This window comes from Symphalangus syndactylus, chromosome 2 (assembly GCF_028878055.3).
Source record: "Symphalangus syndactylus isolate Jambi chromosome 2, NHGRI_mSymSyn1-v2.1_pri, whole genome shotgun sequence".
Lineage (NCBI taxonomy): Eukaryota > Metazoa > Chordata > Mammalia > Primates > Hylobatidae > Symphalangus > Symphalangus syndactylus.
In genome coordinates, this window is record NC_072424.2 from 28,934,472 (window position 1) to 28,951,391 (window position 16,920).

At 40.5% G+C, this 16,920-nt stretch overlaps 1 pseudogene; it reads right to left on the reverse strand.

The window, feature by feature from the left end:
• Positions 1-5,742: 5,742 nt before the first annotated feature.
• LOC129462005 (prohibitin-2-like) lies at positions 5,743-6,593 on the reverse strand (annotated as a pseudogene).
• Between the last annotated feature and the right edge of the window lie 10,327 nt (positions 6,594-16,920).

Consider the following 16,920-nt stretch of genomic DNA (forward strand, 5'->3'; position numbering starts at 1 on the left):
TCTTGGAAGCCTCGTCAAAATCCTTCCTTAGATTTGGGACTTCATCCTCCTCATCATCTCCAGTAGCAAATGCTTTTCTATCCCCTAGATTATTTGGGCAGAATAACTTGTCAGTCTCCCTTAACTAGTCAGATTGTCTGTACCAAGCTGGTTTAAGATGCTGGGCAGCATTTATCTCAGCTGCTTTGTCTCAGCATGGCCTGTAATAGTAGTGGTCACTGCTAGAGATGCCTGACCTAGAGCATTGTTAAAGTACATCACCATTCTTTAATTTGTACACATAATCCCCTCTTCAATATCAGAAATATTGTTGACCTCTACCTTCTTTAAGGAGAACCAAACTTTTAACTATTAGCTATAAATGTTCTATGAACCATCTTCTTTCTGCTAGCAATTATCTTTTCACTGCTGCACTCTTATGATTCTAGTTTGGCAAGTTTCTCCCAGTTCACGATGCTTACTTTCATCTTATTGGAATGAAAAGAGACTGAGAGGAGCTCTAGGCCTGGCACTCAGGAGTCTCGAGCAGAACAGCTGAGATTAGTTGCACATATGCAGGAATACAAGATGGCAGCTAGAGTCCTCTTTGCTTTTCTGATTCTGCAGTTCATAACCCCAGAGCTTGGCCATTGAATTCTAGTGACTTTGCTGGGCTTATTTCCATAACCGTCAGCTCATATTTCTCCCCTGTTGCTGACCTCTTTTATACCCTCAAGTGATCTGAAGATGGCAGGCTGAGCCCATGAGCCTACTTTCCTTCTCATCTTAAATTCCATGAAATAAGAATGGAAAGAAAATATTTTTCAAAAATTTCAACAACGATGCTGTCTAATAAAAGAACTTCGAGTAGTGGATTGAAAATGAAAGAATTTCTGAAAATTAGAAATGTGGTGAAGTCAGATCTAGCTGCTCCCCAACCCACCACTCTACATATTCAGCCTTACACACACACACACACACACACAAAGGACAAGTGTGCAAAAGAGAATTGTTCTGGAAGAGATCAGACAACAATTAGGAATCACCAAACGTCTAGGAAAGCTAGAATCAGAAATGAGAAGCACCAACATTAAACAAAAGAATAATTATCTACGGAAACAAACTCAATAGACTCCATGGAAGAAGTCAATAAATAATTATAGCTTTTTAAAATATTTAAGAGGTTATTAATTGCATCATCTGAAGCCAACTCTACAACAAGTCTTGGTGTCTGCAGTTTTGATTGTCAAAAATAATAAGTAAGGAAATTGATGGAGGGGATATGTAAGGTTGGAAATAAATGAGCTAAAGCCTGTGGTAAGATTGACATTAGCTTAAAATACACATGAAAAATACTACACAGATACACAGATACTTGGGTTGACTGCATATTGGACTTATGGCTGCCTAGCAGCCAAAGTGAAGAGGGAAATAAAAGTTCTAGTTACGAAATAAATATATGTTCAGAGGAAACAGAAACACAGATCATAGTAAAACTGGAGAGAAGTTTTTTTTTTTTTTTAGATGGAGTTTCGCTCTTGTTTCCCAGGCTGGAGTGCAATTGCATGATCTCGGCTCACTGCAACCTCCGCCTCCTGGGATCAAGCAATGCTCCTTCCTCAGCCTCCCAAGTAGCTGGGATTACAGGCATGTACCACTATGCCTGGCTAATTTTGTATTTTTAGTAGAGACCAGGTTTCTCCATGTTGGTCAGGCTGGTCTAGAACTCCCAACCTCAGGTGATCTGCCCACCTCAGCCTCCCCAAGAGATTTTCATAAAGCAAATATGTTCATGAATATTCTTACTGTAAATAAACCAACCATTATCACAAGATTCATTGTTAGATGTTCCTTAGTATCAAACATTATTGTGTTTTTTCCCTTTTCTATTTAGACATAAATATATATATAAAGTTCAAAAAGTGCCCTGATCATCAGAATGAACAGGCAACCTACAGAATGGGAGAAAAATTTTGCAATTTATCTGACAAAGTGCTAATATCCAGAATCTACAAGAAACTAAAATTTACAAGGAAAAAACAACTCCATCAAAAAGTGGGTGAAGGATATGAACAGACACTTCTCCAAAAAAAAAAAAAAGACATTTATGCAGCCAACAAACATGAGAAAAAGCTTATCATCACTGGTCATTAGAGAAATGCAAATCAAAACCATAATACCATCTCACACCGATTAGAATGGCAATCATTAAAAAGTCAGGAAACAACATGCTGGAGAGGATGTGGAAGAATAGGAAAGCTTTTATACTGTTGGTGGGAGTGTAAATTAGGTCAACCATTGTGGAAGACACTGTGGTGATTCCTCAAGGATCTAAAACCAGAAATACCATTTGACCCAGCAATCCCATTGTTGGGTATACACTCAAAGGATTACAAATTATTCTACTATAAAGACACATGCACAAGTATGTTTATTGCAGCACTATTCACAATAGCAAAGACTTGGAATCAACCCAAATGTCCATTAATGATAGACTGGATAAAGAAAATGTGGCACGTATACACCATGGAATACTATGCAGCCATAAAAAATGATGAGTTCATGTCCTTTGCAGGGACATGAATGAAGCTGGAAACCGTCATTCTTAGCAAACTAACACAAGAACAGAAAACCAAACACTGCATGTTCTCACTTATAAGTGGGAGTTGATCAATGAGAACATATGGGCACAGGGAGGGAATCATCACACACTGGGGTCTGTTGGGGGGTGGGGGGCAAGGGGAGGGAGAATATTAGGAGAAATACCTAATGTAGATGATGGGTTGATGGGTGCAGCAAACCACCATGGCACGTGTATACCTATGTAACAGCTGCATGTTCTACACGTGTATTCCAGAAATTAAAGTATAAAAAAGTAATAATAATAAAAAAAGAAAGTTGAATATTGGCCCCCACTTTCTTCTGGCTTGCAGGGTTTCTGCAGAGAGATCTACTGTTAGTCTGATGGGCTTCCCTTTGTAGGTAATCTGATGTTTTTCTCTGGCTGCCCTTAACATTTTTTTCTTCATTTTGACCTTCGAGATTATGACAATTGTGTATCTTGGGATTGCTCTTCTAGAGGAGTGTCTTAGTGGTGTTCTTTGTATTTCCTGAATTTGAATGTTGGCCTGTCTTGCTAGGCTGGGGAAATTCTCCTGGATAAATCCTGAAGTGTATTTTCCAACTTGGTTCTATTCTCCCTGTCACTTTCAGGGACCCCAATCAATTGTATGTTGGGTCTTTTCTCAAGAAAAGTCCTCTATTTCTTGAAGGCTTTGTTCTTTCCTTTTCCATCTTTCTTCTCTAATCTTGTCTTCCCGCCTCATTTCAGTAAGTTGATCTTTAACCTCTGGTATCCTTTCTTCCACTTCATCGATTCAGCTATTGATATTTGTGTATGCTTCACAAAGTTTTCGTGCTGTGTTTTTCAGCTCCATCAGGTCATTTATGTTCTTCTCTAAACTGGTTATTCCAGTTGGCAGTTCCTTTAACCTTTTTTCAAGGTTCTTAGCTTCCTTGCATTGGGTTAGAACATGCTCCTTTAGCGCAGAGTAGTCTGTTATACCCACCTTCTGAAGAGTACTTCTGTCAATTCATCAAACTCATTCTCTTTCCAATTTTGTGCCTTTACTGGAGTGGAGCTGCGATCATTTGGAGGAGAAGAGGCATTCTGGTTTTTGGAATTTTCAGCCTTTTGCACTGGTTTTTCCCTCATATTAGTGGATTTATCTACCTCTGATCTTTGAGGTTGATGACCTTTGGATGGGGTTTCTGTGTGTGGTTCCTTTTTATTGATGTTTTTGCTTTCTGTGTTAGTTTTTCTTCTAACAGTCAGGCCCCTCTTCTGCAGGTGTGCTGTAGTTTGCTGGAGGTCCACTCCAGACCCTATCTGCCTGGGTATTACCAGCAGAGGCTGCAGAACAGTAAAGATTGCTGCCTGCTTTTTCCTCTGGAAGCTTTGTCCCAGAGGGGCACCAGCCTGATGCCAGCCACAGCGCTCCTGGATGAGGTTTCTGTCAACCCCTTTTGGGAGGTCTCTCTCAGCCAGGAGGCACAGGGGTCAGAGACCCACTTCAGGGGGCAGTCTGTCCTTCAGCAGAGCTAGAGTGCTGTCCTGGTAGTACCCTCCTTGTCAGGATCCACTGCTCTCTTCAGAGCCAGCAGGCAGGAACGTTTAAGTCCCTGAAACTGCACCCACAGCTGCTCCTTCCCCCAGGTGCTCTGTCCCTGTGAGGTGGGAGTTTTATCTATAAATGCCTGGCTGGGGCTGCTGCCTTTCTTTCAGAGATGTCCTGCCCAGTGAAGAGGAATCTAGAGAGGGAGTCTGGCCACAGCTGCTTTGCTGCACTGTGTTGAGTTCCACCCATTCTGAACTTCCAGGCCTTTTTAGTACTGTCAGGGGAAAACTGCCTACTCAAGCCTCAGTAATTGCAGATGCCCCTCCCCCTACCAAGCTTGAGCATCCTAGGTCGACTTCAGACTGCTGGGCTGGCAGCGAGAATTTCAAGCCAGTGGTTCTTAGCTTGCTGAGCTCTGTGGGAGTAGGACCCGCTGAGTGAGACCACTTGGCTTTCTGTCTTCAACCCCCCTTCTGGGAGAGTAAATGGTTCTGTCTCGCTGAGGTTCCAGGTGCCACTGAGGTACAAAAAAACCCAAAAAAACAAAAAAACAAAACTCCTGCATCTAGCTTGGTGTCTGCCCAAACAGCCACCCAGTTTTGTGCTTCAAACCCAGGGCCCTGGTGATGTAGACATGTGAGGGAATCTCCTGGTGTGCGGATTGCAAAAACCTTAGGAAAAGCGTAGTATCTGGGCTGGATAGCACAGTTCCTCATGGCTTCCCTTGGCTGGGAAAAGGAGGCCCCCCAACACCCTGTTCCCTGCACTTCCCCAGTGTGGTGATGCCCCACCCTGCTTCTGCTAACCCTCTGTGGGCTGCACCCACTGCCTAACCAGTCTGAGATGAACAGGCTACCTCAGTTGGAAAGGCAGAAATCACCTGCCTTCTGTGTTGGTCTTGCTGGGAGCTGCAGACTGGAGCTGTTCCTATTCAGCCATCTTGCCAGCAGATCTCAATTAGGGAATTTTTCTTAATTTCTCAAATACATTTTCTAGGTTGTTTACTTTTACTCTTTCTTTCTCAGGAATGCCAATAATTCATAGGTTTGGTCACTCTACATAATACCATATTTCTTAAAGACTTTCCTCATTTTTAAAATCAGTTTTTCTTTATTTTTGTTAGATTGGGTCAAAAAGACCAGTCTTCAAGCTCTGAAATTCTTTCTTCTGCTTGGTCCAGTCCATTGATAAAGGTTTCAATTGTATTTTGACATTCCTTAAGTGAGTTTTTCAATTCTAGAAACTCTGATTTTCTTTTAGGATGTTTGTCTCTTTATTTCCTGGACTGCTTTAGAAGTTTCTTTGTGTTGTTTTTTTTTTTTAAGTAATAAAAATGTATTGAGAATTCCTAGGTTAGTGGTTATCTCCTCCCAGTCTTGAGGGAGGAAACAACACTGTAGGAAATCATTGAGGAATCACACACTGTCACAACACCCCTGGCCAACACAGGGAGGAGAAAAGTAATTCCACAGAAAAAGGGCTGATCTTTAGTCTTTCTTTATTCAGGAGGAGTTGGGAGGATAGCTTCAGGTAAAAGGAAATTTCACATGACACTGGGGCAGGGTGGGGCTGTGCTGGGTTTGTAACTGGGTTCTCAAAAACTGGAGAAGCAGATTCACTTTCTCTTTGGAGGTAAAATTCTTGGTTACCAGGCTAATTTCTTACCCTTAATGAGGCTGCCTTTATTTCCCCAGGTGAAAGTCTTATCCTGTAGGTTCAGCACAAGATTGTCATCAGTGAGACAGATATGATTCTGTGATGTGATTGTCTTGGAGATGTTCTGGGCTGCCTAATCTTGTGAGTTTTGATGTAGCCAGGGTTCTTGCTCAGTGCTTCCCCAAGCATCTTAGCGGCCTCGGCTTCACACTTGGCCTGGGCAGTCTTCTGCTGGTGTTCTAGTTTTGCTTTTTCTACCAAGAACTGGGCCTGCTGGGCCTCCTGCTGGACGACTTGTTTGGCCTCTACAGTAGCTGTGTACTCTCAGCTAAAGCTCAGCTCTGTGATGGCTACATCCTCCAAGATAAGACTGAAGTCCTTGGCCCTCTCTGGCAGCTCCCATTGAATCAACAGGGATACCTGGGTCCACTGGGTAATCAGCTGTGAGGCATTGAACTTGGCCACCACACTCTTGAGTACTCTTTTGACAATGGATGGCAACACTCATTCTCTGTTGTCTAGCCCTAGGTGCTTGTGCATGCTAGGAAGCTCCTGAACATTGGGTTGAGACACCATGTACAGGGATATGTTCACCATCTGCAGGTCTTTTGAGCCTGTTAGAGAGGAAATTTTTCAAGGTCTGGTCAGAATATCATCGTTAATGGGGTACTGAGACCAGGGGATCCTGAAGTGAAGCCTTTGGCTAGGATAGTGTCCTGCTGCATGCCACTGATATAATTGAAGAAGATGGCTGTGTTTGCCTTCCATGGTGAACATGGATTTGGGGACACCATAGGCCACAGTGCCAGCCCCTAGCAGCAGCTTCAGTGCCATCACCATGTCCCAGGAGTCAGTATGCAGACATTCCTCTAAGTCCTTCAAGTCTGGACCATGTCTGATTCTGAGGCTATTGCACTAGAGGTCATACGGGAGTGCCAGCTTACTACTACCCAGCTCCAGTTTAGGAATTGCACCCTTCACATGAGGGTTCAGGTCGGTAATGCTGGCAGGAGAACGGTGTATTGATTTTCAACCTTGCCTTGGATCTCACTGAGCTTTCTTGCAATCCATGCTTTACATTCTTTATCTGTCATTTCCATGTTTCCATTTTGGCTATGGACCATTGCTGGAGAGCTGTTGTAATCATTTGATAGTATCAATACATTCAGATTTTTCTTGATGCTAGAATTCTTGCTCTGGTTCCTTCTCATCTGGAGATGCTAGCACTTCTAATTTTTGTAATTATTTTCATGCAGGTAGGATTTTTTCTTTTTTTTTCTATCCTTTTATCAGCTGGACACTACCATGAGGGCTGTTTGCCGGTGTTTTCTTCTCTAGGATCTGGGTTGTTCTTTAAGATTCTGGTAGATTACCATTTGCTTCTTGAATTAAAGCTCACAGACTTGATCTTTATATACTATCTTGCTATTTGCAAGTGGCTGAGGCATGCTGAATGCCTCTAATCTGCCAATCTTGGGAAAAACAAACCAACAACTACTTCTTGATTTCTATAGTTTGTTAGAGAAGGATCTCAGTGACCTGTGAGCTAGTATCAATGACTCCCAAGTTAGAACATTAACCTATTCCTTCCTCCTGTCATCCTTTAAAAAGCATTTTGCCCCTTTAAACTATCACCATGGTGTCCCGATTTTAGACAACACCCCACAGAAAATTTTTAAAAATCCAGCTCTCATTCATCTTGTAAAGGTAAGAAAGGTGGTGGATGGTGAGGGAAAGAGAAGAAAGGGAGAGGGAGAGAGGGAGAGGGAGGGAGATGGGGGGAGAGAGAGAGAGAGACAGAGAGAGAGAGAAAGAGTCTTGTAAATGATCTTGCTAAAGTACATGCCCAATTTTGCAGAAAAAAACTAGAGCACTTCTTTCCCCAAGAGTCAATGGACAACAGAGGGAATGCTTTTAAAGACTTTGTAATATGTCTTTTTTTTTCTTTTTTTTTTGAGATGGAGTCTTACTCTGTCGCCCAGGCTGGAGTGCAGTGGCATGATCTCGGCTCGCTGCAAACTCTGCCTCCTGGGTTGATGCCATTCTCCTGCCTCAGCTTCCTGAGTAGCTGGGACTACAGGTGCCCGCCACCACGCCCGGCTAATTTTTTTGTATTTTTAGTAGAGACAGGGTTTCACCATGTTAGCCAGGATGGTCTTGATTTCCTGATCTCGTGATCCGCCCGCCTCGGCCTCCCAAAGTGCTGGGATTACAGGCGAGATTTGAGTTTGTTTTGATGACTAATTTGTCTTCTAATTCTATTCAACTTCTATGAAAACAGGAGGAAAATAAAAAGAAAATATGTAAACCTGGGTATGTTTCAGTTGGAGTACTGGCAGCTTTCAAAATTCCAGAGTAAAATTGTGACGTTTCAGATTTTCACTGCTAGTGATTCTAGGGCACAGACAAAATGGAGGAAAGCAAACCAACAAAAAAACTCAGGGGTCGACTTTTATTCTGAGAAGCTGTTAAACCCCACATGTTGAATTTTACAGTTGCCAATCTCCCTAGTCTTCCAACCATCAAAAGACCTATTTACAATCAAGGGAATATTCAACATCTTTTATTAATTCACTTCCTACCTAGGGCTCAGCAAAATGCATGCTGGAGGCTCAAGTGCTGATTCACGGCAGAAGGGAAAAGGCTTGATTCCATATAAAGAAACTGACCAGGCTGTAGGCTGTGTCCTTTACACAGCTGGTATTCTACTCTACTGTGTCCAACTCAATGGACTGCTGGTGTTCTAATTATTTGGATCTGAAGATTTGGCCACTTAGGTAAAATTTTAGACAGGATTTCTTTTAAATGGAGTAGATGGTCAGACATTTGAATATGGCAGCAGAAGCCTAGGAAGTAGAGCACCCTAGTTTCGGTGGGCAGAGGGGTATGGCTCCATGTAATTGGTCCACTTATGACAAGATGCCAGTGATTAGCTGGTAAGTGCGAGAACAATATGCAGAGGAGAATTCTGAGGCCACATCCAAGAAGGTCACTTCAGGATCTGGCTATAGTATCAATAGGTAACCTTGGTTCAGGGTGATAGTCAAAGACTAAGTAATCTAGCAGAAAGCTGGAGTTGAGAAGGACGCTTGGGTGTCTAGAGTCTAGATTCTAGACTTCAATGTGGGCACACCTGATGCCAAATCTATGGTTGTGAGATCCATTCCACATTCTATGACCTGCTGGGCTAAAACTGTTGAAACAAAATACTGTGCAGTTCAGGACTGAGTGAGGAGTAAACTGGATAGATCCTGGGGGGTAGAAAGCCCAAGTAATTCCAGCTAGAGGGGCTTGGGCAGCTACGGGCTGAGACGATGTTCTCCCTGACTAAATACTTTGAGATGGTAAAGGAATGTCAACTAAGCTACCCCAGAGCATAAGCAATAGGGTGCCTATGCTCTGTCAGACACACGGATTTTCTGACTTGATCAACCCCTACTCCACACAACATCCTCAGCCACATGTGCTGTTGTTACTAAGATGAGGAAACTGAGACTTAGAGAAGGGAGACGGTGGGTCTAGGATGACACAGCTAGGAAATGACAGAAAACGCTTCAATGTTCAAAGTTGAGCAGTTTGATTCCAGAATGCGCACAACTAACTGCTAAGCATACTCCCTCCTATTTCCTGGGACAACCTTGGTGAGCACAGAGCAAAAAGTTGCCCATCCCTCTGGTGCTGATGAAGAGCTACCCCTCTCACCACCTATTATTTCAAACTAGGCATTTTCTTTAAAAAGAAAACAGCTTTATTGATATATCATTAATATGACATTCATTTCATCCATTTAAAGTGTACAATTCAATAGTTTCTAGGATATGCACAGATAGGCAAAACCATCATCACAGTAAATTTTAGAACATTTTGATAACTTCAAAAAGAAACTCTCATCTTTTAGCTATATCTCCCAATCCCCATCTAATTGCTCACCCTTAGCCTTAAGCAACAACGAATTCACATTTTGTATCTATAAATTGACTTGTTCTGGACTCGCATATGAATTGAATCATATAATGTGTACACATTTGTGACTTTTTTTTAACTTAGTATGTTTTCAAGTCTCATTTAAGTGGTAGCATGTATCAGTACTTTATTCTTTTTGATAACTGAATACTATTTTATTGTAGAAATATATCACATTTTGTTTCTTTTTGGGTTGTTTCCACCTTTTGGCTATCATAAGTAATGCTACAATACATATTTGTGTACAAGTTTTTGTGTGAACACAAACAAAACATTTTATTTCCCTTGGAAGAGAAATGAAAACACCTAAGAGTAGAAAATACTTGGTCAGATGGTAACTCTAGGTTTAATTGTTTGATGAATGGCCAGACTGTTTCACAGTGGCTGCACCATTTTACATTCCCACCAGCAATGCATGAGGTTCCAATTTTTCCACATCCTCACCGACACCTATTATCTGTCTTCTTGATCCTAGCCATCCTAGTGGTTGTGAAGTGATACCTCATGGTGTTGATGTGCATTTCCCTGATGACTGACGGTGTTGAACATCTTTTCATTCACGTGCTTATTAGCCACTTGGAGAAATGGATATTCAGATCATTTTAAAAATTGATCTTAATAAACATTTTTGTCATTTTATTACGCTTAATATAGTATTGGTACAAGTCCCTTAGATATATAATTTGCAAATGTTTTCTTCCATTTGGTGGGTTGCCTTTTTATTTTATTGATGGTGTCCTTTGCAGCACACAAGTTTTTAATTTTGATGAAGTCTCGTTTATTTTTTCTTTTGTTGCTTATGACTTCTATTTCATATCTAAGGATACTTTGCCAAATCCAAGTCATGATTCTCTCCTATATTTTCTTCTAATATTATAGTTTTAGCTCCTACATTTAGGTCATTGATCCATATTGTTTAAATATCTATATACAGGGCATGTTACTTTTCCTGAGTTCTAAGAGAGTCCCTAAGGTTTTATAAACAGCAGATACTAGCCACATGCAGCAGTTCAAGCCTGTAATTCCAGCACTTCGGGAGGCCAAGGCAGGAGGATTTCTTGAGCCTATGTATTTGAGACCAGCCTGGGCAACATAGTGAGACTTTGTCTCTACAAAAAATAAAATTAGCCAGTGTGGTGGCATGTGCCTATGATCCCAGCTACTTGTGGGGCTGAAGTGGGATGATTGCCTGGGCCCAGGAAATTGAGGCTGCAGTGGATCATGATCATGCCACCAAACTCCAAATATAGCTGATACTATATTTTCCTTTGAACACTAGAGCAATTTATAAGATGACGATGTCTCATATACTGGAGTTTGGTTAGGACATCAAGAAAAAGATAAATAAATAAAGCCGAGGTAGGCATATCACCTGAGGTCAGGAGTTTGAGACCAGCCTGGCCAACATAGTGAAACTCCATCTCTACTAAATACAAAAATTAGCTGGGCATAGGGGCGGGCACCTGTAATCCCAGCTACTCGGGATGCTCAGGCAGGAGAATCGCTTGAACCCAGGAGGCAGAGGTTGCAGTGAGCTGAGTGAGATCACGCCACTGCACTCCCAACTGGGTGACAGAGTGAGACTGTCTCAAAAAAAAAAAAAAAAAAAAAAAAAAAAGGAAAGTAGAGCAGCTCTCTTTCACACTATTATTTGTGTTTATTTTGAAATACACTTGCAACCACTTGACTACTGAATTTAGCATAATGGAGGTATATAATATGGTGAAGAGCTATAATTGTGTTTTCTCTAATGCACAGTTTGAGATACAAGAACATTTTAAAATTTTATTATGAGGTTTTATTATTTTTCAAACAAATTAAGAGTTTGATAAAATATTTAAGAAGAGCTGGATAACCAACCCAGCACACCATGCACCTAAAGTGAGTTCAACTCAAATAAATACAGTATTTTTTTTGACAAATGACCTCTGCCTGCAAGATTTGTCAACTTAATGTGGAACAGCTCTACAGGAGAAAGGTAGTAGTCCTGTTTCACAATTTTTTGGACTTTTCACTGTAGGCTAAGGGAAGTATGGAGAGGAATATATTTCATTTCCAAGGGGAGGTTAAGGAAAAAAATGAGTTTGTTTTAGGTTGACAGTGTATGACTCAAAAACTTAAGCTAAAAAATGTAAACAGCAATAAAAACAAAAATTTTACTTGAAACTACAATTGTGGAAATTAACTCTGGCCAGTGAAGAACTAAAAGAATCCTTTAGAGTTAACTGAATTTGTTCAACTATAAACCATAAAATGACTTCTCATATCATAAACTAATTCCAAAAGGGCCAGAGTCATCTTGGAGTTTTAAGGGGATCTCCACAGATTAACTGATTTAGGTGGGATTTGGAAATATGAAATATTATTACTAAAGTCTATACTGAGTAATGTACCTGAAAATCACAAACAAGTGATATTTAAGTGGTAAAATGTCTATTCAGTGCTGGAGTAGATATAGGTGGTAAGGGAGAGATAAGGGTCAATGGTGATATCTGGATTTCTAGATTGCAGTGCCATTCCTCAAGATATGGGAGAGGACCTGTGCCATGGACTGAATGTTTGTGTCCCTCCAAAATTCATATGTTGAAAACCTAATCACCAATGTGATCATATTAGGAGACAGGGCCTTTGGGAGGTGATTAGATTATGATAGAGGAAATCTCATGAATGCAATTAGTGCCCTTTTAAATGAGACCCAAGAATGCTGCCTTTTCCCCTTCTACCATGTGAGGAAAAAGCAAGAAAGCATCTTCTGTGAACCAGCAAGGGGGCCCTCACCAGACATCAAACCTGCCAGCACCGTGGTCTTAGACTTCCCAGACTCCAGAACTGTTAGAAATAAAATTCTATTATTTATAAAGTATCCAGTTTATTTATTTGTTACAGCAGCCTGGACAGACTGAGAAAACCTGTTTGGGGAGAAATGACCATGAGTTTACTGAAATTTATTGGATTTGATATGAATTTTAAACATTGAAGAAGAAATATGTGGGGAACCTCTGCATCTGGAACTCAGAAGAGGGTTTTTTAGCTGGGAATATGTCTAGGACTCCCATCATGAAGATAAAATTACCTATGGGAAAATATAAACCAAAAACAGGGTCTACATTTAGGCCTTCATATTTTTAAAATATTTAAAGCCAGATAGAAAAGAGCTAAAAAAGAAGATTTAGAAGGAGTGGCCAGCAAGGTAGAAGAAAAACAGAGAGAGTGGGAAAAGAGAAGTCAAAGGGGATGAGAATTGCAGCAAGGAGGGTGTTTTCAACAATATCAAATGTTACTGAGAGGCCAAGTAAAATGAGGTCTTAGAAGTGCCCACAAAATGCAAGGGAAGGTCATTGTTGGTCTTAGTGAGAGCAGTTTTGATGAAACAGAGCATGTTGAAGACATGCTGGAGCAATTAAGAAGTGGAGATGATAAGGTTTTTAATTTGCTCAACTGAATGGCAATACCATTACCTAAGATAGTAAAGAGGTCCAGATTGGGTCCTCATTTGAGATGATTGGTTTGAAGAAAAGAAGACAGAGCAGAAGCTGGAGGAAAATATGTGATTCAACTAAGTTATTTTAATTTTTTTATTTGAAATATGGAAGCGATTTTAACATGTTCGAAAGCTCATGGGAAATGTGAGGTAGAGAAAGAGATTAAAGATATAGGCGAGGGGATTATTAATAGGTTAAGGCTTTAATAAGGCAAGCAATTATGGGATTCAGAGTACAAGTAGGAGAATATGTATTTCATAATGGGAACAGCTCCTCCATATAATGGGTGGGATGGGGGATAGAATGAAATAGGGGATGAAATGGGAGGAGAGATGGAAAGGAGGATGAAATGTACAAATATGGTGGTAGTTGGGAGTTCTAAATAGAAAACTAGGTTTAAGTGGCTGGGCCTTTTGACGGCATGTTGAAGGCTCATTGATCATACATTTACAATGTTTCTAAGCTGCCTGGCTGGGTCATTTTCCTCAGCAGTGCTCAACAATTTGAGTGCAGACATAAGGAAGGCAAAGAAGGAAGTTCAACTAGGAGAGAGTATGGCATGACATTCAACAGAATCCAAAAATTAATATTTTTGCCTCCAATACCACAAACTGTATCTTAATCTAGTATTATGTTAAGGGTGCTATAGGAACGAGCTTTTCAGGTTTATAATTTGTTGTCATTTTAAACCAGGTTTTGGCAAATCTGGTATTTCTAAGAGGCCCTGATAGTCCCCGTAAACTAGCATAGACATGTTGATTGATTCTGTTGTATAGAAAGAGTATTGTGATATCATCATAATTATTAATAATCATAGGCACTATCTTCAATTGATAGTTTATTCTGTGCCAGACTTTGTTAGATCATTATGGATTTTTCCTTAACTCTCACAATGGCAACATTATGATTATCTCTAACCAAGTTCAAGATATTTTTAAATAATTCAAATGATTTTTCATGATAATGCATCAAAATGGTAGAAATGGAATTTGCATCCAGGTGCATGTGACACGAAAGCCCACTGCACTACCACTACAAGCTTCCATGAGTTATGCTCTCCAGTTCTTCCAGAACCAAATAAAAAATTTTCCAGAAAATATATTCCATCTCGCTCAGCCACTGTCTGGATGTTTCAGAATCTCTTGACCTTAGAAGGTGAGACTCACCTGTTTTACCATTAGAAAGGCAACTTGCCCTACAGCTTCCATATTTTTAGATCCATCTCTTTTTATATTTTCCCTTTAATCACTTTTACCCTGAAGGATTCTCTTTTTCTCACTGGCATGATATAAATTGAGATCATCTTTATTATTATATTTCATCTGAATTGTTATTATATTTTAATAGGGAATACACATATATGACACAAAATTTAAAAGAATATATGGCAAAAACTATTTTTCCCTCTGCTCTTTCCCCGAGTTACCCGGTTCCTCTATCTAAAGACCATCGTGGAAAGTTTTTAAAATCTATACTTTAAGGGTTGCTTTAAGCATTTATATATTCCTGAATCTTAGAGATTGTGAGATAACAATTGTTTGTTGTTTTAAGTCACTATGTTTGGGGATAATTTGTTACACAGCAATAAATAATTAAAACAGATTTTTGTACCTGGAAATGGGGTGATGTCATTACAAATAACAAAAAGTACAAGTGTGGCATTGCAACTGGGCAGTGGAGGAGGCTGGATGGATTTTGAGGAGTATGTTAGAGAAAGCTTAAGTTGCTGGAACAAACTGTTAATAGAAATCATGATTTCTGCCTAAAAGTGTTATGAAAAAGATGTTATTGGAAACCAGAGGAAAGGTGGGTGACCCTTATTATGTAATGGCAGAAAACTTAGCAACACTGTCCCCTGCAGTAACACGGAAATTAGAAAATGAGCCTAATTAACTGAGTTATATTGCTAGGGAGATTTCCAAAGCATTGAATGTATTACCTGCTTTATATTTCTGCTTATAATGAAATGTGAAAGAAGAGAGGAAAAAAAATTGAGGAAAGTATTGTCAAACAAAAGGGAGTCAGAATTTCATGTTTTTGAAAATTCTTAGCCTTTCCAGCTAGCAAATGATACTAAGATTAAGAAATAGCTTTGAAGCGACTGGGCGCGGTGGCTCATGCCTGTAATCCCAGCACTTTGGGAGTCCAAGGCGGGTGGATCATGAGGTCAGGAGATCAAGACCATCCTGGCTAACACGGTGAAACCCTGTCTCTACTAAAAATACAAAAAATTTGCCAGGCGTGGTGGCAGGCGCCTGTAGTCCCAGCTACTCGGGAGGCTGAGGCAGGAGAATGGCGTGAACCTGGGAGGCGGAGCTTGCAGTGAGTCGAGATCGCGCCACTGGACTCCAGCCTGGGCGACAGAACGAGACTCTGTCTCAAAAAAAAAAAAAAAAAAAGAAATAGCTTTGAAGCAAAGATCAATTCAGGGCACTTCCAGAAAAATATGTTCTAGAGATGAAGCCAGGAACCTTATGTTATACATCTCAGAGATCAAAGGTGGTTCTTCAGAGTACTATTCAGCCTTTAAAAGTTCCGTTAAAAAGATTAAGAATGTACTTCACAGAGGCTCTCAATAAAACCATAGGAATCCTAAGAAACCTAAGGATTTTCCTCTAAGAGATTTGTGGGTGTGGCTTTTACCTAATGGCATGAACTCCACTGAGATTCACAGGAGTCACACAAAGTTTTTGAGAGACTTATAACAGCAGGAAGAATGCCCGTTGGACTGGAAGGGAAAGAGTTCAAAATGCAAAGAGGGCATTAGATCACCAAAACTCTAGGCAGGAAATAAACTGAGAAAACTATTCAGCTGAAATGAAAGGAAAAATAACTCAAAGGATGAAATCAGGAGCACAGAGAGTAGAGCCAAAGTCATGGGGAATTATTCTCAACCCTAAAACCTAATTAAGGAAGTTTCAATATCTGACGATTTCATAATTGCTATGGACCAGTGACTCTTTTTTTGACTTTCATTTCCCTTCTTTTTGTGTAGGATTTCTACAGCAGAAATGCTTTGACTGTTCCATCACTGTATGTTGACTGTTTAGGGGACAGATAACCTCTTTATTTTCACAAGTCTGCAGGAAGTGTTCTTGAGGAGCTGCAATTCTTAGCTTCACCTGAGGAGCCTCATTTATATCTGACCTTATTTAGATTATGAAATTCTGGGTTTTGTTCAGGGGTAAGTTCTGAGAACCTTGAGAGGGAATGAGTATATTTTACTATGGGAAAGATGTGAGTGGAACCAGAGTGGACTGTAGTAGGCAGCTCCCCAAATAGCCCCCAGTGAGCTCACCTCCTAGCATTCACACCTTTGTGTAATTACCTACCCTTGCATGTAAAGTAGACTTATTGACTCAATTCTTACTAATAAAATATGACAAAAGTGATGGGGTAATATTTCTTAAATTCAGTTCCAAAAAGACTGTGACTTCTGTTTCTTCTGTTTTGATGGGCACCTCCCTCCCCTCTCCCCATTTCCCTCTACTGTCTCACTCTCTCATTCTCTCTCTATCTGGAAGCCCTTTCTCTGGGAAGCAAGCTGCCATATTGTCAGTACCCTTCTGGAAAGGATCACGTGGAGAGAATCTTGTGTCTCTGGCCAACAACCAGCATGGACCTGAGGCTGCCAACGACATGAGAATGAACTTGGAATAGGATCCTCAGGCAGTTGAGCCTAGAGATGACTCGCAGCCCTGGCCAGTGCCTTGATTGCTTGT